This window comes from Schistocerca piceifrons, chromosome 2, assembly GCF_021461385.2.
Source record: "Schistocerca piceifrons isolate TAMUIC-IGC-003096 chromosome 2, iqSchPice1.1, whole genome shotgun sequence".
NCBI classification, from domain to species: Eukaryota; Metazoa; Arthropoda; class Insecta; order Orthoptera; family Acrididae; genus Schistocerca; species Schistocerca piceifrons.
This window is the reverse complement of record NC_060139.1, coordinates 621301093-621326221: the sequence shown is the minus strand read 5'-3', so window position 1 is coordinate 621326221 and position 25129 is coordinate 621301093. Positions and strand designations below refer to the sequence as shown.

The following is a 25129-nucleotide window of genomic DNA, read 5'->3' as shown; positions in this document are numbered from 1 at the left end:
CTTCGAGATGACAGACGTACAAATGTTTATGTTTCACTAACGCAATATGAGCAAAAATAACGTTTGTTGGTATTTATCTCTTTTTACTGTTAGCTTCCACAATTCTGGAAACTGAAATCAAGGGATTACATGGACAAAAACTAAAGACCACAACCATTATCGGAATGGTACAATTGTTCTGTCCTTCCCATGCACATATTACACAGCAATACATGAGAAAAATCATTAGTCTATGCACAACGAACAAGTAGGAGTATAAAAAAATATTTTTTTTCTAATAATTCATGTATTACTTCATTTTCCATAGTAAGGTCACTCAGTGTTCAAAATCTGCTCCATTTGGCAGGTATCTAAAAGCTATAGATAATTGTTGAGAAAATGAAATAAATTTCTGCATAATTGTGTCCTCTTCAAATGTGAATGAAAGTTTACGATTTCATCACACGTCAGGTATAATATTTTTAGCAGAATTTCATGGATATATTTATCTCTGGATGTCAACCATTCCCTGGATCAGTGTCTAGTTTTCTTTTTCTTCTTTATATACACCTAAAGCCAGTGCAAAAAATGCTTTGCCTGCATGCTTTGCCTACCAATGCCAACATACTTCCTGCCATGATATGCACAGCAGGACAGTTGCTTCTAAAGTGAGGTTAAGTTCGACAAACAACTGGTACGTCTGCGGGCTTGGTTGACCAATGGGGAGCATACAGTGAACTTGATAAAGAAATATGTTTTTTCTTATGCAGCCCACCTTGAATTCCTCTCCTGTGCCGACCTTTTCGTCTCTGAGTAGCACTAGCAACCTACGTCCTTAACTATTTGCTGGATGCATTCCAATCTCTGTCTTCCTCCACAAATTTTATTTTCTAGGAGGTGTTAACAAATGTTCTATCATCCTCTCCATTCTTCTTGTCAATGTTTTCCTTCAATATTATTCTGTGACACCACATCTCAAATGCGTTCTCTTCTGTCCCGGATTCCAGGGGCCTTAAGGGCATTATTTGCATATTTCTTGAATAAACATTTGCTTTGAACTTTAAACAATCTGATTTAGTGCACATTATTATCCTACAGGATGTTCAACCATTTGTTCCACAAGATATATGTAGCTGGAATTTGTCAGATACTAATGTCTATGGTCCCTTGGTGATGTAAACATTTAAGTGTCTACATCAATGCAGTCAAAATATAAGACAATTTATGACATATATTTTGATACTCACAAACGTACTCATCAAAACCTACAGGTTACTTCCAATTGATGCAGTGTCATAAAATTTGGCAAGAAGCAAAGTTTGACAGAAACTATACAACAAAAAATACATATTTCTGCCATTCCTTGTCTGTATGTGTTTCTAGCAGTCCGTTATGAACCCTTTTTCTCATGTACACATAAAGATATCAAGTTGACATTTACGTCAAATACTAAGGTCTACGGGCACTTGGTGGTGTAAATTATGTAAACTTCTAAGCAACGGAAATCAAAAGACATATTTTTAAACTCGTAAACTTACTCGTCAAGATCTATGGATGTACTGTCTATATACATGGTGGAACTGGTGGTCTAGTGAAAAAGTGCATACCTGTAAACCCAGAGGTCACAGGTTTGAATCCCAGTTGAACCATGGATTTTTCAGTTTTCATTATAACCTAGCCGTCATCTCTCAATGATACAAGGAGTCACAGGGGGGAAAAAAAAGTGCTCCAGATTAAACGTTAAGCTGTACGTCCCTTTTCCCTGGCTGCATAACTGGAGCAGGTTAGCACACGCAAGTCACCGAGGTGGCATCCGATAGAAAGACTTGCGCCAGGCTACTAAGCCTCTTGAAATATCAACACCAAAACAATAACTATTGTTATTATAATTAGCTATATATATATAGCTAAGTTTTAAAAGAACCCACAGAGCATGACTCCAACTTGCACTTGCCATGTTTTCCCTAACTAGTCCTGGTATTAATAGGTTGGATGAATATTTATTTCATCATACACAGTTTATGTTCCTGAGACATACTGAGTCTCACTTTTACCTACGATAATGATGTAGGCAAAAGGAAAGAATTAAAATTGGCACGTGCGCTGGGATTCGAGCCCGAATCTCCTGCTTACTAGGCAGACGCACTAGCCACTATGCCGTACCAGCACATTGGCTACCACAGCTGCATGGACTACCCTAATGTCTGCATCCCCATACATATACCATTCATCCCCATATGTATACCAACTGACACCTCAGCCCATTGTTTTTCCCCTTCTAAAATTGCATCAGAATTGCTATGGCTCTCCAATATTGGAACAGCAGCTTGGCAATGAGTGAAATGGTGTTAATCCTGCCCATCTCTTAGAAAAAGGAGATATATTAATCGTATACAGTTGATGTTTCGGAGACTTACTGAGTCTCTCCTACATCTACAATAATGAAGTAGGCCGAAGCAACACATTAAAATCTGTGCAGGTGCCAGGGTTTGAACCCAGGTGCCCTGCTTACTAGACAGATGTGTTAGCCATTACGTCACACTGACACTCGGTTACCAAAGTTTCATGGACTACCCTAGTTACGATTACTGTTATTATTGTTGTTGTTGTGGTTGTTGTTGTGGTCTTCAGTCCTGAAACTGGTTTGATGCAGCTCTCCGTGCTACTCTATCCTGTGCAAGCTTCTTCATCTCCCAGTACCTACTGCAACCTACATCCTTCTGAATCTGTATGTGTTTGAATAATTAAGTTAGCACGGAACCATGAGAGTGTGAGTCCTATTCACACTTGCCCTTTTTATTCTAACTAGGGTTTCTGATTTCATTGACAAACAGCCTGTCTTATGAGGAGGGATCATTCTGCCCACCCAACGAGCCAATAATGTACAGAAATGTCTCAATTTTTATGTAATGTTGCAAAACTTTGTCCAGAAATGGATGACAGGTTTATTCCATGAGGTTTCCAAATTTTGTGCTTGCACATTCCGATGTCATTCCATTAATTGGTTTATGTCTTGATCAACCCCAGGACAAACAAAAACCGCTGGTACCAGTTCCCTGGAAGGCTTAACTCATGTCAATTGTGATGATAAAACTATTTATAGTAAGACCTGAAATCTTTATTTCTTTTACCATTAATTCCGTTGTGTTTCAGGGTGCCATAAAAATAATGATTTTATATAAACACTTGTAAGACTGGATTTGAACAGTTGACTCCGATGAAGTCGCATCGCATTTTGACCCTCTTATTCTCGGAAGCTGTTATGTATTGGCACAAAAAAGGTGTCGCTTTATTTTCATCCTTCTATCATCCTGTCAAGTTTTGACTCATCAGATGGTGGCCTATCGCACGTTTCCCTCGTTAGTATTTAATACGAACAGTGATAATGTTATTCTTCTTGGAAATGTACAAATTAGCTTATGAATCCGTACTTGTTTGCTCATTTGCAGGGAAGGTATTTGTGGGGGAAGAGTAAGGCTATGAGATACTTAGTGAGTCTGCAAACAAATACTTTCATTGACCAAGTGACGAAATTGGAAATGAAAAGAACTGCAATTACAACAATATGGAAAGGACAGATTGCTACTCTTCATACAGAGGAGGCGCGAAGTCATAAACGAGCACAATGAAAAAGAGCGCTAGAAATATTATCAGCTTCTAGACAAGGTCCTTCTTCAGAAATAGAAAACACACTCTCTCTCTCTCTCTCTCTCTCTCTCTCTCTCTCACACACACACACACACACACACACACACACACACACACACACACACACACACACACACACACACACGGCCACTGCCTCCAGGTGCCTTAGTGTGAGAGTTCTACTTCTGAAAAAGTACCTTGCCCAAAATCTGATATTTATTTTTCATTGTGCCTGTCTGTGATTCAACACCACCTCTATGTGGCGAGTAAGAATCTACTCATTCCATATTTTATTGTTATATCCTGGACTTTCCATTGTTTTAAATAACTGCAATTGGTGTATATGACTAAGTAATCCCTCATCACATAATAATTTTCTATTGGTTTTAAATAGTCTGTGGTCCTTTGTGGAAGGAACATCAGCAAAAGACAGGTTGTGAAAACGTGTGTGCTGCATAAGTGATGCTACAACCAAAATGTGACTAACTGCTTGATGTTCAGTATATACTCAGGTGGTGAAAGTTGGAATATATGAAATACAAAATAATAACATTATTATATTAAATGTGGGAATGGCATGTGTTTGCAATTTAAGTTAGCTGTTTTGTACTGCTCAAAATGTAATGTTAGTGTTTATATTCCTGTAGAATAAAAGAATTCTATGTAAAAGCCAAAAAGTTTAATGACAAAGTGAAAACATACAGTAATACTTTCAAATACATTTTTTACTGAAAGGGAATATTGGCACAGAATAAATTTGTCTGACGAGGATAGGTCTACAAAACTAAATCAGATCAAAAGATACTATAAGAATCTGGTGAAATTTGTATTAAGAAAATATATGAGGTGTGTGAGAACAGTAATGAGACTGACAACACTGTGAGCAATCTGGCAATGCTGTGCTGTTGTTCTTGTGTAGACTGGTGTGTTCATCCATTCCAGAATCTCAGTTTCAGTCTCGTACAGCCATCATGTGATTTTTGAGAACGCCATCAGTGAAATTTTGCTTTTGTTGTGTGTTACAAAAACAGAACAGAGGAATTTAAAGCAACATCATGCAATCAAGTTTTTTTTAACTTTGGGAATCTGCAATTTTGGCCTCTGAAAAGTTGAAACAGCCCTATGTGGAACATTCTTGCTAGTTTCACTGGTCCAAACAATTTTTGGAATGCCGAGAACACGCAGAAGATGAACCGTGCCCAGGGAGATCTTCAACTTCAAAAACCGACGAAAATGTCGAACAAGTGTATCTTCTTGAGATATCAGACCGATGTTTAACAATAAGGATGATGGGTGACCTGTTAAATTTAAAACACTTTCAGCATATATCGAATTTTGATCGAGGTTTAGCACATGTGAAAGGTTTGTGCCAAAAAACCTCACAACTGAGCAGAAGGGCAATAAAGAAATGTGTGCGTTGATCTTGAGAAGATTACCAATGACCATGAATGGTTCAGTCATCTGATCATAGGTGATTAATCCTTGACTTTCGAGCACATTTCTGAGACAAACTGGCAAAGTGAGGAGTGGCAACTGAGACATCACCTCAACCAAAAAAGCTGAAATGAGCAAATTAAACACTGTTGATTTGCCTTTTTTTATTATTTTTTTTTTATAGTAAAGGCAGGGTGTATATGCGAACAAGGAAAATAATAAAAAAAGAGATCCCAGATTTTTCCCTCATGCGCCTGTTACAAATTTACTTTTCCCAGGCGAAAATAATTATAGTGACAATACACTACTTTCCCCCAGAGCAGTAAAACTTATAAATTCTTTGAGTGGTAAATATTTTATACACTGGTACAGAATTCCTGGCACTTTAGGAAATGAAACCCAGCAAAAAACAATGCATTTTGTAAAGATATTTAATGCATGGCAACATGCAAGTGGCTTATTTTCTTATTATGAAAGTATAAATACAAATTCCACCAAATACAACTTGTAGCTTCCAATGAACTTAAAGATATCTCAAAAACAAACTATTGATGGTACAACAAAAATATTTTGCAAAAAGTTGCTCCTGTATATTACCTGACCTAGGATAAGTATTTTATAGCCACAAAAAATTACTATGTCAGATTTATGCCACCTTACCCTATCATTGTTTTCTGTTGTATTGATCACTATTGTTCTTCTGTTGTGTATTTAAATTTGTTTAATAACTTGTATAGTGATGGATGGTCAAAAACAGAGTAATGGGGCGACATAGAGAAAAATAGCAGAAGAGAAGAAGAAAAAAATAAGTGAGGTGCTATCTCAGACACGAATGTTGGATTCCTTTTTCACAAAGCCTGCTGTCAGTAAAGAAAACAAAACATCGGGTAAGATTATATAATATAAATTGAATTTAGGGTATTTTGTGTAATGGACAATGTTGTAAAGGAGACTTTTCTAAAAAAAACAAGCATAACAATTGCAAAGTTGTAACTTAATCCTTATCAGATATCTTCAAATTATCGCTAAAGTCTCCAAACTGGAAAATCGTCTTGCACTTACAAATAAAAATGACCGCCATTCAGTAACGGTGCAAGGCAATTTTTTAAGGCTGTTTTGAACTTCTCAATTATAGGGCAATCATATAAAAAATCAAAATATTTAAAAATGGTCAAGCAATCCTCATTGGACCACTTCATATGGATTGACTCAGGGATCAATCCATCACAGTTACTGTAACACTACCACAACACAGAAGGACAAACAAATTATTCAAAGATAGTAAATCTCTTAAGTACAGTAGGGATTATATATTTTTTTGTTTCAAGTGAAACTGAAGATGGCCCGAGTATGAAGGTAATAGACGACAATGTGACAGAATGTGAAACACTACTTCCTGGAACATCAGCTAGTGTTCAGTGAAAGGATGAATCTTCTGAGTTTCAGTTTGATTTTAACGACCCTGGTATAAGGCCAAAGAGGTTTTCTGACTCTGAAAGATGTAACATAAAAATGAGAGCAGAAAAGGAACGTGATCCTGACATCAGTAAGAGCAATAGAGAAGGTCGCAATTTAAGTAAAGATTGGTTTCTAAAGCAGTTAAAAAATGGGACAGAAGTTAAAAGATCATGGCTAGGTAATAGTGAGAACAAAAATGTTTGATATTGTATTCCCTGCAGATTATAGGCTCAGATTCTGAGTCAAAATCATTCTTAGCTAAAGAGAAAGCTTAGTGAAAAATTGCCAGCCCATGAAAATTCAACAAACCATAAATTTTGTTTTTACTCTTGGATGGCTCTAGAGTCTTCTCTCAGAAGCGGAGGCATTGGAAGAGAGCTGCAAGACCATAGAAAAAAAGAGGAATATCACTGGAGAGCAGTGTCGCATTGTATTATTGATGCTGTTGTTTTTCTAGCAAAGCAAGGAAGTCCGTTTAGAGAAAAAAAAGAAGTTGGTGATTTTGGTGATCCACAGAGTGGGAAATTTGTAAATACCATTGATCTTATATCACACTATAATGTCCCCCTTCGTCTACATATTGAACACCACAAAAAAATAGGCAGATCAGCTATTTTTCCAAACATATACAAGATTAGTTCCTTGATTTGATTGTCGACAAAATTAGACAAGACATAGTTAAAGATATTTTAGATGCTACGTACTTTTCATTGATGTTTGACTGCACTCCAGATATCAGCCACAATGAGCAGATGACTCAAGTAGTTCGCTATGTCAAGGCAAATGACTCAGAAGTTGTGGAAAGTTTTGTTGACTCTCTTCTAGTTACAGATAAAACAGGAGGTCTTAATCAAGAAATACTGAAAAACAGAACAAGATGGGTCGAACATTAAATACTGCAGAGGTCAGTATTATGACAATGTGTCAAACATGGCTGGGAAGTACAAAGGGGTCCAGTCAAGAATACTTGTGAAGAATAACCTGGCCTATTTCGTACCATGTGCTGCTCACTCTTTAAATTTAGTAGGAGCACATGCGGGTGACACATCTGCTGAAGCCCAAACGTTTTTTTGGAACTGTCCACCGTTTGTATCTATTTTTTGTGGGTTCCACATCAACATGGGAAATCTTATAGAAACATGAACCCACAACATTAAAACCCAGAGCAAGACTAGGTGGTCTGCAAGAGCAGAGGCAGTTGAAGCAGTTTATAAGCATTTTCATGAAGTTGTAAAGGCTTTGGACGAAATTGAAACTTATAAGTTCTCAATATCAGAAACAAAAACAGAGGCAAGGCCTATTTTTAAAAAATATGAGAAAACTCAAATTTATTGCCGTAACTTGTTTCTGGCATGCAATATTGAAAAAAGAGATCATGTTAATCAGTTTCTAAAAAGATTAGACCTTACAATTGATAAAGCTGTTCAAAACATTCAAGGCCTTTTGAACTTTCAGAAAATTTCCAGAGAATCTTGTACCTTTGAAGCTATTTCTGAGGCCAAAGTGCTAGCAGAAGATAATGAGGTACCAACAGTATTCTCAGAAAAAAGGATCAGAAGAAAGGAAAAAAATGACCAATGAGATTTGTGAGGATGAAGTATCCAAACATTCACAGGAAGATTTGTTCAGGATGTCCCTGTTAGAAATAACTGACAGTGAAAATGGATCTGAGTACCCAGTTTACTGCACTGGAGAACATCAGTGCAAAATTTAGTTTTCTGTGTGGTGTCCAAATTCAAGAAATGGAAGTGGAGGACTTAAAGGCCAAAGCAGGAGAATTGTCTGATACCTATGCAGAAGTCTAAACAAGGAAGAGTTTATTTACGAAATTGAAAGTTTCAAACACCATGCCCTGGTAATAGAGAGAGGTTTGCAAAATACCACTGCATCATCCACATTAAGTTTGATTTATAAATTGGTAGAGGGGTATCCCAACATTACTACAGCCTTAAGAATATTCCTTACCATACCAGTTTCTCTTTGCTCTGGAGAAAGAAGTTTCAGCAAGCTGAAACTAATTAAAAATGTTTTGTGGAGTGTGGCTGCTCAACAAAGATTAACAAATGTCAGTATAATATCCACAGAGCACAAACAAACTACTTCCATAAACTATGATGATACCAAAAACGTTTTTGCAGCCAAAAAAACTTGGAAAGCAAAGTTTTAAATTGATTATTGTATGAGATTTATGGTATATTCTTGTATGTTTTAAAATTGTTTATGCTTGTTTTCTTTAACCTTAATTCATTTAATAAAACAAGCTATTGTTGTCAGATATAGACATTTATTTTGAAATATATTACCCAATTTACTCTCAAAAATTTTTGATTTTTATGACTGGAAGTGAAAGAAGAGGTGGCAAATTTAAGCTTGCCCCCCCTTCGTAAAATTCCTACACCTGGCCCTGGTTGGAACTCCGAAAGAATGACATACCTGAGTTTAAAGATTGGTCAGGGAGTTCGGGGTATAAGTGGACATCCCACGATATTCAAAACGAGATCACTGATCTACTAGGAAAGTCTGGGTTGAGAATGGTATTGACTTCAATCAAGAAGACTGAACATTTTTCTATTATGGTCAATGAAACAAGTGATTCTTCAATTCATGAACAAGTGTCATTTTGTATTCATACTGTCAATGATTATTTAATCATCAACGAAGACTTTATTGGCTTACACGAGACCCCCAACACTGAATCACAAACTCTGTTTAGTATTTTAAAAGACGTTTTTACTTATCTTGATCTGTCAATGGATGACTTAAGAGGACAGTGCTATGATGGTGCCTTGAATATGAGAGGCAAGTTCAAAGGACTAAAAAAGTTAGTTTTGCATATACAACCAAAAGCACGTTATGTGCACTGCACTGCTCACAGTTTAGACTTGGCAGTTGTACACAGTCTCTGCCATCTTACGTCTATGAGGGATATTATGGCTTTAGCCAAGGACTTAATAAACACCTTAAGGGAATCCAACAAAAGGATAGGACTTTTCAGAAGCACACGCTGTGAGAGCGCCAATGACCAAGCTGGTCTATGACCCCTTTGCCCAACTCTATGGACTATGCAAGCTTGTAGTATCTTGATAATATTGAAAAACTTTGAAGAACTTCTAGAGTAATTTGAAACATTTTCTGCAGAGGAAAAAGCAGAGGCAGGTTACAAATGTGCAGGCTACCTTGAGTCAATGTTACAATTCAAGACTTCTCTCTTTTTACATCTTTATTGCTATACAATGAACCCAGTGGAGGATGTCACTGAAAAATTCAATGCTCTCATCTAAGTGTTGCTGATCTGGAAAAGAAATATGAGGGCTTGATTTGTATATTGAATGGAAGGCGTGATAGTTTTGAATACTTTTGGTAATTGTGTTTAAAAGAAAAGCCTTCACAAGTTGATGATCCTTTGCTTCCTCAGAATTAAAGTATACCAAAGAAGTATGAAAACAATGAAGCCAGCTCATGCACACTTTCAAAACCCCAAGGGAATACTACAAAGCTATTTACATTGAAGTTTGTGAAACGGTGCAATCTTGCATTACTGAGTGGCTTGCTTCAACTCAACTCACACAGGTCATTGCAGTTGAACAAAAGTGCTTGCTTTTAGTAAACAGAGGTGAAACAAATCTGGAAAAATCAACTGAGTTTTTAAAATATGGCCTAGACATTGAGAGATTGCGTTTACACTTGAATATGTTAGTCAATATTGCTAATAAAAAACAACTGGTTTTAAAAAACATGTGTGATGTAAGAAAGTACATTACAAAAGAGACAGCAGTTGGAGAAATGTTATATGATGTAGTGAAGTGCATTAAGCTTCTCCAAGTACTTCCAATCACGACAGCAACAGCAGAACGATCATATAGAGCCCTTACACGTCTGAAGTCATATCTCTGATCAACAATGGGATAAAAGCGATTGAACAACTTGGCTGTTCTTCATGCCCACCGAGATGTTTTGGATGAACTGGATATCCGACCAGTCATCAACACCTTCATATCCAGTAATCCACTCAGACGGTCAGCATTTACACCTTTCTAAAGACAGTCTAGCCCTAATAATGGCATTTAGAGAGATATTAAAAATCTTTATAAAATAGAGAATTAAATACATACATAATGTTAAAGTTTCAGTTTCAAAATATTAGTACTAGTTTAGTACTGTAATACTATAGTACTGAATTCGTTATTTTCAAATACTTAAATATTTTTAGGATGTAAGACCCAATTAAAACCTGCTATTTACATACTTTTTGACTGAAAGAATTAGGCACACTGGTTTAACTTTATTAACTGTATTAAAGCATTAACTTTAAGATATTGTTTTTATTTAATAAACCCTGAGCCTTATTCAGAGTAAGCTTAAATTAGCTATTTCACATATTAATCAAAGTGCTATTACTGTGTGAAAGCAAATATTTTATGTTTTATTCTTTTCACGATAGTTTAGGATTTATTTAAATATAATCTCAGTCTTTTCAAAGCTATACAGGGTGAAGCGAAATTTGCGCACTCAAGCTTTGCAGCGCTACTCCTCACATGCCAGCGACAAAAAATGACTGTCATAAAATTTTGTCTGGCGAGTACATCCAGCGGAAAAAGGGCGTTAAAGAGTGGCAATCTGGCAACACTGTAACCACATGTACAATAACTACCTCTGTCAGCTCATATTCATTGGCCTGTACAGCTGGTGCAGTGGATAGAGTTTTGGCTTAGCATGCAGGAGGTCGAGGGTTCGATCCTGGGTTGGGGCTCACTTTTTTTATTTGCTAATTTCATCTGACATTTAATGCTGTAATATACACTCTTTCTTAGTTCACATGTAGCCTAAATTTACAACATTTTGTGATTCTGAACATAACAAATACGTGGTTACACAAATAAGAAACAGACAGTTGAAACAAATGACCTGTCATAGGACAGAATAACTACAAAAACATTGTCAGTTTCGAGATACTAGAGATGATAGCACAGTGCAATAACACAATGTCTACTTGTCATTTATACTACACGTAATATGAGCACTCAGATGTCGCACATTAGCAACCAGTGACAATAATAATGTACATATTAATGACCACATGACCTTCACAACAGAATATGTTGCCCTCAGAACAATAAATGCTCAAAGCGACCTCCGAGCACATCCAAACATTGCACAACCCACCAGATCATAGAGGTCTGGACCCTTTGCAGCAAAGCTGCATCCACAGTAACAAGAGCACCATGAATACACACTACCAAGTGTTCCATACTCGTCGGCAGAATAGAGTACACGTGCTCCTTCAGGTGTCCCCACAGGAAGAAATCCAGGGGATTTAATCAGGTGAATAGGGTGGCCATACAACTGGATCTCCACGTCTGAGCCATTTCCCTAGAAATGTCTGTCCAAATACTGCCGCACATTAATTCCAGAGTGTGAAGGTGCACCATCAAGTTGGAACCATATCCTTTGCCAAACATGTAGTGGAACATCTTCCAGCACATGAGGCAGATAGTTTGAGAGAAATGCATGATACTTTCATGCAGTCAACCAGCCAGGCAACACGTAGGTGCCCAAACGCCTATTGCCCAATATTCTGGCCCAGACATTTATACCAAAGTGAACTTAATAGCCACGGTCATGGGTGACGTGCAGGTTAACCTCATACCAATGGTGGGCATTGTGCATATTGAAGACACCCTCACGAGTGAATGCATTTTCATCCGACCATATAACAGCATTCACGAAGTCATCATTGGCTTCCAGTTGTTGTTGTTGGATCCATTCACAAAATTGCATCCACTGATGGTGATCTGCAGAATGCAGGTGTTGCATGAAAGCATAATGATAGGGGTGCAGCCCATGCTAGTGCAGCAAGTCAACGACCTTGCATTACGAGAGACGCAGCTGCCTTGCTACACTAAGTGTTGTTCACTGAAGTTCTTCTCCAGAATAGGTTCCTCATTAGCTGGAGTATGGTGAGTCTGTGGAAAACCTCTATCACGATATTTTGGAAGGAGAGAACCTGACTCCAGAAGGTGCAGCTCCCGATAACGAAATACATACTTATCTGGATGGTGTCGATGAGGATATCTAGCAGCATATTCACGAGTTGCAGCACCAGCCCGGTTTTGAGATGCATCAGGGACCAGAAGCATATTGACATATGCATTGTTTGTCCATGCCATACGTCTGCCACACTTAGAGGTTTACAATGAGAAAATTCAATGTGTGTACACATGCACATTGGAATCTATCACAGGCACATTATTCCGCTCACAACTACTCCTTGTCCGGTGGACAGTGCATACAGATAAACACTTCATCAGTCCTACATGCTGTTGCAGATAACGTGCATTACCCCTCTGACAGCTAATTTTAATTACACTGTTTCCCTAACAGTAATAGATGTGATGTTTCCACAATCCCATCGATAACAATAATGATAATAATAATAATAATAATAATAATGCACTGAGATACATACTGAACAGCATGCACTTATCAGGCTCAATGTTGAAAGGCATAATTAATGGGACCATGGTGATAACACATACAAATAGTAACTGAGTTTGGACATGATTTTCAAAGCACATTCCTAGTCCTACTCCCCCTAACTGAATTCTAATCTATTGGGCATTGGAGAAGGGTACAAAGAAACCAGGTTTCGCATCTAGTAGATGAAGTGGTGTGAATAAATTCACGCCCACAACGTGGAAAGGGCTTCTTTCAAAGCTGACCAATCCTCCATTTCTACAATTGTAGTATGTAAGAGCAAATGTTTTCTAGAGGATCTGCTGCAATCGCTGTTGACAATTAAGATGCCAGATACTGTACCACCCAGACTACAATTACCAAATAAAAAACATATGCCTCAACCCGAGATCGAACCCTCGACCTCCTGCATGCTAACCCAAAACTCTATCCACTGGACTAACTGTACACCACAACTAATATGTACTGACAGACGTAGTTATCATACATGTGGTTACAGTGTTGCCAGATTGCCACTTTTTAACATCCTTTTTCTGCTGGATGTACTCGCCGGACGAAATTCTGTGACAGACATTTTTTTGTCGCTGGCATGTGAGGAATCACACTGCGAAGCCCGAGTGCGTGAATTTTGCTTCACCCTGTACAACAACAACAAATTAGCTTTTTACGAAAATATTGTGCGTGTTTATGTTTTGTTTCTGTTTTCAAAGCCAAAACATGTGTCAGGCTTGTTGAATTACCCAGAGTGTCGAGTTATCACGAGTCCGTATTTTGGGGTTCTAATGTTGATCATATGACTCTAAAATACTTAAAAAAACTTTAAAACTCACTATTTTTCATCTAAAATTTAGAAAAATTTCCCAGGGCGAGACCCCCAGTATGCCCCCCCCCCCCCCCTTCAATATTTTTTTTATAAGTCAGCACCCCTATTTATACGAGCTGCTATCCAAAATTTTCAAGACTGGTGCTGCCATCTGTTGAAACCTTACCTTTGGACTAATGGTCACCATGACCCTGGAGGTAGTTCCCATCTGAACGTACACACCGGTCCCTGCGCTTCTGCCACTGATCATACGTTTTCTGGAAGTCCTGTTCTTTGAGGGTGTTTATCACTGCCAGCGATGCTTCTTGAATCCTCTCTAGAGTGTCGAACCGACGGCCTTTCAACTTGAGTTTCAGTTTTGGGAATGGCACGAAGTCGCAAAGTGCCATATCTGTTGAGTACAGTGGATTGGGTACAACCGACATGTCGTTTTTTACCAAAAAGGTCCTGGTGAGCAAGGACGTGTTACAGAGTGCACTGTCGTGATGCAGCAACCAGTTCCCTTGACACCAAAGTTTGGGCCGTCATCGCCACACGTTTTCATGGAGCTGTCGCAAAACGTCACAGTAGTATGCAGAATTCACTGTTTGCTTGGGTGGCATGAATTCTTTGTGCACAATTCCCTTGGTATCAAAGAAAACAATGATCATGCTCTTCACCCGTCTCGCTTTTTTGGGTCTTGGAGAGAATGGGCTCTTCCACTGGAACGATTGTTGCTTTGTCTCTGGGTCATAACTGTAAATCCAGCTCTCGTCGCCAGTGATAACCCATGACAAGAAGGTTGGATCATCAGATGCGGTCTGACGAAGGTCCTGCACACTTCAAAACGCTGTGCCTTCTGATCGGCAGTAAAGATCCTTGGCAAAAATTTTGCGGTGACACAATGCACACCCAATTCATCGGTCAACATTCATTGGCATGTCCCATAACCAATACCTACTTCATCCGCAAGGTCTTGAATGGTTTGATGTCGATCCGCATGAACCAATTGTTAAAGTTTGGCAACAATGTCTGGCGTTGTGCAGCTAATGGGCCTTCCAGTGTGAGCATCATCTTCGACGTCTGTATGGCTGTCCCTGAACCAAGCATGCCACTCAAACACATATGTACGGCTCATGCTCTGTGCCCCAAACACTTGTTGAATCATTGCAATGGTCACCGTAGCACTTTTCCCGAGATTCGCACATAATTTGATACACATGCACCGTTCTGTCACCGATCCATTGGAAAATCACCACACACCAAACACAGAGTATTACGGAAATCACTGTGGACACGCAACATATCCTCCCAGCTGAATGCCACTCCGCGCACTGACTCGTCAGATATGCAGCTCTTGCAATTGTCAAAAATATTTTTTTTAATTTCACAATAAAATTAAGTAGAATTAATTTACAAAAATTTAATTGGACAATTCTAACATGTTTTCAGAAACTACATGTCCGAAAGGATATTCCGGGGAAAAACTGTCAACATATCATTTTTTGTTTAAAAACTGCAGCCAATTTTCAAATTTTTACAGTTTGCTTTGATGTAATGCATTGCATTAAACTTTCAGAAATTGCTACCAACAGAATGTATATAAAGCAATAAAAACTGGCAAAAGTTCATGATATTAGATACAAAAGCAGTACACAGAACCTCAGTTCACAACCAGATAATGGGTGTCATGGCCTGGATGACTTGACATGGACTGCCTAATTACTTTCAAAAGAAAATGGCTTATCTGGCAAAAAGATAAATAAGCGCTGCATCCTAAAAATCTGGAGCTTTTAGCAAAAAATAACCAGAAAAAGGAAAAGTTTTCCTCCCATTTATAAAATTAGCAGTGTGCTAAGAGGACACACTGTACTGACATAGTGTTTAAACTGACAAGAACAGTGTGTGAATATTTGAACACTGCAAAGGCGCTACGTTGGCAGGTTGCATAGCAGCAGTGTACAATATCCCTTGCACACATCATCACATGTATATACGAACTACAAAAACAAGTATTAACACCCCACTTAAAAAACACAGGAGCAACTTTTGTCAAGAGAAAACAGACAAATCAGCAATGGGAGATCATGCGCTGGGACCAGGGTACTACCAAATTTGTTTATCTAATAGTGCGGTTTTCAAAGTCCTACCATTACTATGCTAGGATTTACAGAGAGGCCACAGAAATTCAAAAGCACAAAAATATCTAATAAAGGAGGACAGTGCCTTTAGATAGGTTGTGGCCTTAGGGCTAACTAAAGCAAAGAGCACCAACTATTCCTCAGTACAAGCTTCATAGCACATGTCAAAATGACTCTGTGATCTCAGGCAGTGCGCTCTTGAAGATAAAACATGACCACTACCTGGATGAAGTATATGTTCACAATTTGGCTTTCTGAGCTGGTTTAAGCATTAAACTACTACCCCTGTCTTTAAAGTCTCTGCTGCTGTCTCCAGCAGTTTGAAGTGAAATGCAAGGCACAGAAACAAGCCTTGGACCATGGCCTACTGCCCCTACTACAAAAATTACCAAAGATGCAAATATTGGCCATGAAAGCCAGTATTGCTGTAAACTGTTCTGCCAACACCGCTGGCTTCATGGAGCACTTACAGCTTGATTTTGATCTTCCCGTCAAGTTTTTCTCTTGGTTCATCTCGTACTGACACATGATCAATATTAAAGTCACATAAAAACCACACTATGGCAGATCCAATACCACTGATTCTTTGCGGGGAGGGGGAGGGGGGGGGGTGTCGACCTGAGTCAAAATTTTGCGACTTGTCTCCTTCTAAACAGGGTCTTTTTTATGTGCATTATGTTGTACACTATGAGCCTAATGAAATGCTGTTTGTTATCTACGAATTGTGTGACTATTTGAAGAAGGGACTAATGCTGATGATAGCACAGTTTCAGCATGCGACCATTTACAAGAAGTTTCACTATTTACCTTTACACTTTTTTCCCCTGAAAAAGAGGATTGATTTAAACCATGACACAGGTAAAAGGAGCCACTCATCTTAATTTTCCATTCCTCTTTGAAAAGGTGTCACTACACTACAATATCAAATGTTACCAGAGCATATCTGTGATGTGGCAACAAAATTTATCTGTAATGTTTAATGACTAAATTGTACTGTTCCAAGGAGACTTTGAGCAGCCTTTTATAACTGATGCCCTGGGCTGCAGTGCCTTTTCTGTTCTGTTATTGCAATAACCTTGTCCTCTGTGATCTGCATCTTGTCATAATAGAATTTAGGTCTGAATCTTCAACACTTGAAAACTATGTTTTCATATTCCCATCTATTGCTCAGTGAATATTTTATATGTATAAGCCATTCACGAAGTCTTCAATCAGTAAGATTATGATTGACTGAAGCGATACAGCGGCATCACATTAGAGAGAGCGCAATCCCCATCCAGTTAGCCTGTGTTAACTTTTCTGTTATTTTCTTAAGGCACTTAAATAAGGTCAGCTTTTAACCCTCCACCTTCAGTATGATACTGAACACTCCTTTAGATGACCTAGATATCTACCTTCCTTTTACTCACATGCCAGAAAATATGTTGTACAGTAAATAGGGATTAGGGAACATGCAAGCCTCATGACCGCATAGTCACTCTCCTGATCTAATTGCAACCATCTGAGGGACATTTGCACTAACAGTTCTGTTCAAAGATCCTTTGTGTTTTATTTTGAACACTATTTTCAATGAATAATATTAAACTATAACATTCTCTTAAAATCATTATGTTACAATATTTCTGAATTGTGAAGTTCTATACAAGTATTCGAAGTTATGTCATAATGAAATACAATAAACAACTACAATTATATTAAATGGTTCTTCACAGATCGGTTTTTGAGAGAAGCAAAAATGCTATCCTACCTACAAAACCCTTTTGCCACATAAATGATTATGTCGTGTTTTCATTGCTGAAGCAGTTACTGGCATATGGTTTTAAGAAACCAAGTTTTGTCATAAGACAAAAATTAAAAATATGTTGCAATATTGCGCATAAACTAATTCTTTTGAAGCAGTACATCTGAACCATCTTCATAAGCACACCATCTAAAGAATCTATGCAACACTACAAAGTTCATAGCTCAGGTACTTTAATTGTTAACTACCAATAACACACATTCTTGAGATTACGTGTATATAGAAAGAGTTTCCCCTAACACATTCATCATTTGCCTGAAAATTACAATTTGTTTTTAAAATTTTTGACAGCCGACTTGATTACACATGGAGAACAAGTCACTGTAAAAGAAGAATGAAAAAAATCACGTATAATTAATGATAATCACAGCACAGCTTTATTATAGTAATGAGAAAATTTCTTGAGCTGCAAGTGAAATATGTTGATTGAGTAAAAAAATGCATTTATTTTTCAATGTTTTTGTAATAAGTTGTAGCAAGATATGCGATTCTAAAAGGGTTGCAAAATATCCTTCTATGGTTGCCATAAACTTTTCATTCAGCTAGAAATGTTTTTTAAGAATCCAATTGCTTCAGATGCAGGATCAGGTGCAGTGAAGTGGGTGTCAAATTTTATGACCAGGATAGGGGTTACAACTAATCATGCATCAAATCTTCCAGTTTTCCCAGAGCCACAGCATATTTGTGGATATGCATTCCACCCTGAAGAACATTGATATTTTCAGTTTTTTCAGTCCATGCCTCTTTTCACGTATTTTGACATCCAGTTGATATTGAATATGTGTGTAATTTTTATTAGTTATTGTTTTGGCCGTTTCAAGGTAAGCGTTAAGAAGAATATCTTCCCTACTCCAAAAAACACTGACCATAAATTTCTCAGCTGGTTAAACTGACACCAACATTTTTGGTGCAAGACAACCGATTTACACCTTTTGCTCTGATGACTGTTTCGTTACTGACTCAAACTAGTTAATCTACCTCTCATTCACAATTACAAAATGGTATATAAAACCAGTTTAGATATTATTAAACTGTCCAAATAATGAGATTTTCACTTTGCAGGGCGTAGAATTTCCCGGCGCTTTAGAAAACGAAACACAGGGAAAAAATGCATTTTGGAAAGATCTTTGATGTGCAGCAACATGTACCCTGCATATTTTCGTATTATGAAAGTATAAATTCGAATTCCACCAAACACCACATGTTACTTTCCAAAGCATTGAAATTGCGATTGCGATGCGCTTTTGTAAGCCAGTCATAGCTCGTGTCACGTGATCTCACCAGCCGATGACAGCGGGTATTCAGAGCTTAGGACACGTGATGTAGTCAGCCAATAGCAACATCACTGTTAAGTAACGCGAACACACAAACAGAAAAAGTTAATGGTTTAAATTAATATACATAGTGTTGCTACACAAACCACAAAGCTTTCATGTATAATATTGGTCTCGAAGATAAATACGCTGCAAGAGAAGCTAAGCTTTCACATATAATGTTGGTCTTTTATGCGCGTATTACAATTTAAGATTATATCACACAAATGTGCCAGTACAATTTTTAATAACGACATGAATGTCTGATATTCTGGGATCAAAATTCATCTAAATGGCTCGTCATCAAAGATTTGATTTTTAAATGAGAGTCAAATGCTCTGTGATTTAAGAAATTCATTGTACATTCTTGCACATAGTTCCGATGTAACTGCCAGAATGGTACTTTGATGGTAATGCTTTTCAAACCACCATTCGGAATATTTTCCCCAAACTGTTAGAAATAGGTTCATTTCTGCAGTTGCCAGAGAGTGCCAGATGGCAGGCGTCACTGAGCTTGCACAGCTACGATGTCATAGGGAGCTCATATGTTCTTAAGTGTAAAACATTAAAAGATCTTACATTATGTCACAAAAGAAACAAGGCATCAGAGGATACTCCAAGAGCATCGGAGTTTTGTGACCCATACTAAAAGGTGCACATTTAAAAGTGCACATTCGTATGTCCAGATTCCCAGTGAAGTAGGCCATGACCTGATATTAAGCTTTTCTATGTGGTTTTCGGGATGGAAATTTTTTTGGAGTACCAGTACTGTGTTATGTCATGTTTGGTTCTTTATTATGGCATAATGCCATATGTACTAGAAGTTGAAAACGTGCACTTGAAATGCAGCGAACATTGAGTGGAATTAACCACTTTGTTTCAAATATATTGTCTGCCTCAGAGGAAAGATTAATAAAAGAAAATTTCTTCAGCAAACCATCAAAAATAACTTCATTGTTCTGCAAGGCAATTAATGCTTGACTCTCAGAAAGGTGGGAAAAAAAAATTAAATAAAATCTGCAAGTAATAACACATTTTAGCCTTCCATAATTATGTAAATGTATTTTAATTCACTTGATAACTCCCGACCACAGAAATCTGTTTTGTTTTCATTTGACGTGAGAGCAGTAAACGAAGAAGAAACAGCAAAATCACTAAATGTAAACATGGGTCACGTGGAGACTACCCACTTTCCCACCGTAACTCGACTGCTCTGCACATCAGCCCCAGATCTATGATATTTCCAAACCGGGGCAATATCGCGCCACTCCCTTGAGTTTTTTTTTTTAAGAACTCTTCAGAAAATTTGCACTTGTTATTCACTATCAGTTAACAACTAGCTGCTTTGTGTGACATGAAATTAAATATAGGATACATAAACCCAGTAAAGACATGAGACAAGCAAGGCAATACATATTTCTTCAATCCTTAGATCCTAGAATTTTTTCCTCTCTAATCTTTCTACAGCTTTACATGGCATTCTTTCCTTTCTGCGAAAGAATCTATTACCTCATCAAAGTTCGTCAAACAGTTTGTCACATGCAAAGTCGAAATGTTGTTGTCTAATACTGAGAAAGCTGTTAACACAAATAGGACCCAAGAATGGTGTGGTTTCCCGATCTGATTACGTCTATTTTGTCACTGTCTACTAGATAAAACAAAATAGGCCTTTCTAATACTGCAACAATTGTAACACATACCAAATAAAGGAGACTGTTTCGGCACAAACGGTCTTTTTTGTAATGACTGAATATAATTCACAAAGTACCAATATCAAATGCCTATTAGGCCCACTACAAGCAAAAAGCTTTATGTTAGGAAATAGTTTCACACTTCATTCATACGCTCCAGTTTCTCAGGCATGAGATCGAAAAGTAGTAGTACAAAATTTTTATACAAACTTGGAATTGTCATATTGTTCCATAATTTGTGTGATGTCCATGTTTCTTCACCTTCCTCATTCTAACAATGTCTTGTCATCACTAATTCTGTAACTATTCCTGCCAATGTCAAAGCTTATTCGCCGGTTAACTTCACTAACCTGCCAGAATCACCGGTTTAGTTATCCTGTGATTATTCTCCAGCTAGGCATTGATACATGTTTGTACAATGCATTTTCCTTGCTTCTTCCAGAAAAGAACTTAAAGCGACTGCTAGCCGGGAACTGTACAACTGGCCCTTACTAGTACAGCGATCCGGCCAAAAATTTTCTGTCAAAATTTTATTTTCTTGGATACACTGAGAAGGTAATACGTAATCTTTCTTACCTGTTATTCATTTATGTCCACTCCTGTAGTCTGAATCTATGGATTTCACTAGTAATTATAACAAAGCTTGTAATTCGTAAACCCAATCAACCACACAATCAGAAAGAGGTTGGCATTCATCCATTTGGTCTTACTCCACTCAGCTCATACAGCCCCTTTTGTCTGTAGGAAAGTTTGTTTCTACATGTGACGAGGATTCCCCTGACAGACACATCATGTACACTATTCACGCATTCACAAATCAACTTACGACTCATTCAGAAATCAACTTAGAATGTGTTCCAAAATGTTCAAAAACCAACAGGAATGTGTTTCAAAGTCATATGAATAATCGATAGACTGATGTGCGCTGGATGCTAGTTGCTTTGTGAAACAAGGTTTTTTTCCCCTCAAGAATATGAATTTGCCGCCCCCCTAGATCTGGGCCTGCTGCGCATGCATGAATCTGGCAGCTTGGGCGCTCCAGTAAAATTTCCCGGTAGCATCTAGCTGCTTGCTGCGACTGCTTGCACAGCCAACAGCCACATTTCTGTAGCCAGAAGCGGAAGAAGGTACTACTCAACTGCGCATGTGCATGATCCTGCTCGTAACTGCTAAAATGAATCTAATGTAAATAGTTGTGACGTCACACTCATCAGAGGCAATTTGTTGTTACGCAACATTGCATGGTCTTCCTAAGGCCTTTGACACATTTTTCTGCTGGCAAACGCTTGTATGAGCACTGTTTTCCTGCTGTATATGGTGCATTTCCTTTGCAATTTAAGTTTTATTTTCGTTTTTTCTCTTGTTCATGTTCTATTCCTGCAGTATTATTTTGCAGTAGTGGGACACAGTAATATCCTTTGTTAGAGTATTGGTTCTTACCCGTCAAAATTACAAAAATTTAACTGAAAACAAAAACAATGGAAAATTCCTGGTTTTTTTCTGGTTTTCTCCCAGATGAAAAAATTCCCGGGTTTTTCCCGGATCTCCCAAGTCATATACACTCTGCTTTTTAGAATTTTCATTTTCCATCTAATATGGTGTGTGTGTGTGTTTGTTTGTTTTCAATCACCTTGGAACAGTGGCCATGTGGGTGAGAGTTGTGCTTGTGTGTTTTTTCTAACAGGTGTGGCAGGAAAAAAGGTGGTTTTCAAACCTCCACCGGCAATAAAAATTTGTCCACAGCAGTTTAAAAAAAATACAACATGAATTTACAATGCTTGCAAGTTAAAATGACGATCACTTGCAAATGCATCATGTAGGTGGCCGCCATTTCCCTTCACACGCATTTCAATTTTTTTTCTGAAGTTAGACATCACTCTTTGCGGAACTGGCAATGGAATTTGATTAATTTCCTACCGAATTTGATCTTTCAGTTCCTGGATGGTGTGCCATGGGTCACACTGGACAATGACCCCAAAAGAAGAAATCACACGCTGAAAGGTAAAGGGATCTTTGAAGACAGGGAATGTCCTCATTCTTGGAGATGAGATAACGAGAAAAGATGTTCTGTAGTGTGTTAATGGAATGCCATGAATATGGCACATGGTCCTGTGAGGTTGGAAGAATGTGTTTGCTGTTGCAGGAAGATCAGCAGGCTGCCACACCTGGAAATGGATCAACATGTGAAGATGATGATCTGCATCCACAGTAACAGCATTGCCATAATCATCTTCAAACTGATAAGGCCCTCTGATTCTAAATGATGATACACTGCGGCACACTACCACTTTCTGGCTGTGAAGTGACTTTTCATGAACCATTTCAGGATTCAGGTGCTCAGTATATGAAGTATCGCTTGTTAAAGAAAAGCCTGACACACAAAAATTGTCGTCACTGCTCATGATCAGATTGTCACACAGGCCTGTGTTGTCGTTCATGAGTTCCAACAATTCTTGGCAACAACTTAGTCTCTTTGGGAGGTCATCCACATTCAGTTTTTGCACTACCTGGATTTTGAATGGGCGGTATTGCAGTTCCTTTTACAATATTCATTGTTCACTGTGATCCAATATGTCAAATTGCAGCACATGCTTGTGGGCAGAACACAAGGGACTTTGGATGAAGGCTTCTTCCACTCTTGTGAGATTTCTGGTGCGCATACACATTTTGCACTTCCACCACTCTTTTGCACCGTAACACAGGTTTTCCCAAAATTCTGCACTCACATACGGCGATAGGACTGGGCTGACATGCGAGATTGTATTGAGCGTGAAATACGTGCTGAGTGGCCGTACAGATGTCATCGTTCTTGTAAAACACATTCACGGTAACAGTGCATTGTTCAGTAGTCCATGATGCCATCTCAATTGAACATCAATATCAGGGTCAATGGCACAAGTCGGATGTCCAAATGGCACCACTCTCGTTTTCTGATTCCAAATGTAACATGCCAAAATCACCCACAGGGTTGCTAAATCACTCTTTCACTACGGTACCTGTTATTTCAAAAGAAGGACTTTGTATTAAAGTTTAATATTTTAGCAGTCTCTTTCATTGTGCCAGTATGGACATCAATGCCCCCTCTATGTGGCAAGGAGCGATCTATCCTTTCCATATTCTTATTCCATCCTGTCCACTGATGGCATGCACTTAGATATTTAAGTTGACTGAATAACATTGGGGTTGGTTCCTCTTGACAAAGAAATAAATTGCAAAATGTTGCACTAAAAGTTGATCCCTCTCATTAACACACATTTTTAGATATTGCAAAGGCTTACTGTTCTCACAGCTGGAGCATATTCATGTACAGAAAGGGTTCTAAGGTTAAAATGATAATTAAATGGACACCCTAGATGCAAACACGCGTTGATATACATCATTGGGGACATGTTGAAAATGTGTGCCCCGACCGGGACTCGATCCCAGGATCTCCTGCTTACATGGCAGACGCTCTATCCATCTGAGCCACTGAGGGCACAGAGGATAGTGCGCTTGTAGGGATTTATCCCTTGCCATTCCCTGTGAGATCCGTATTCCAAACATGTGCACACCACTACGTTCGTAGTGCGCCTAATAGATGTTTGCCCATCACACTCATTACTTGTGGCAGATTAATCTACCAAGTCCCGTACGAGTTCGGGCATAGCGTGTGCGTTCGAACAATGTGGTCAATGGCTGGGAAGCCATATCTGCCCTCGTGCTTCCAGGGCAATTCTGCTGCATATCTTTCTCGTTATCAAATTCTGTTCCACACCAGATGCAATAGTGGTATGTTCTTCTTAGATACAGCGTGATTATTTCCAGTTTTTCTGGAATTTAGAAGAAGAAGTTGGAAACCAAATTAAAACAATAATTAAGAAGTAGTAAATACATCTGATACTTTTGCAGCACAAAGGTTTTCAGCCTAAGGTTTACAGCCACATCCAAAAACTAGTTTTTACACTATTTATGTGTGATGAGCATGAGATAGTAATCATGCATACATAATGAGAATGTAATAGAGGACAATAATCAAGCCCAAGGACAGCTGCAGCATCAACCAAGCCTAGTTTCATATTGCAATGGTGATCAACTCAGAAAACATCAGATTTCTAAAATGTATATGCTGTATTCAATGCCATCTTTCATACTGGTAAGTACTCATATTTTTCAGTAGCAATAATTCCAGTGTCTAATTTTTGTATATAATTTTACATTTTGATGAGTGTATTGATATGGAATACTTTTCTGATGCACTTGCGGTGAACTGAATGACTGAGGGCAGGAAAGTATAGTACAAACAACCAATATTGTGATCTTTGTTTTTGTGAATTCTAGCAAATGTGGGTAACACATTCTCAAACAAAAATGCACAACTCTAACTGTTGTGCTGTTCTGCTGATTGTATC

At 38.2% G+C, this 25129-nt stretch overlaps 1 protein-coding gene across 1 annotated transcript in view; it reads right to left on the bottom strand.

Moving 5' to 3' along the window:
* Window positions 1-25129, bottom strand: part of LOC124774998 (G patch domain-containing protein 11-like) — a 138350-nt gene that overhangs the window by 16923 nt on the left and 96298 nt on the right. The gene's annotated exons all lie outside the window — the stretch shown is intronic.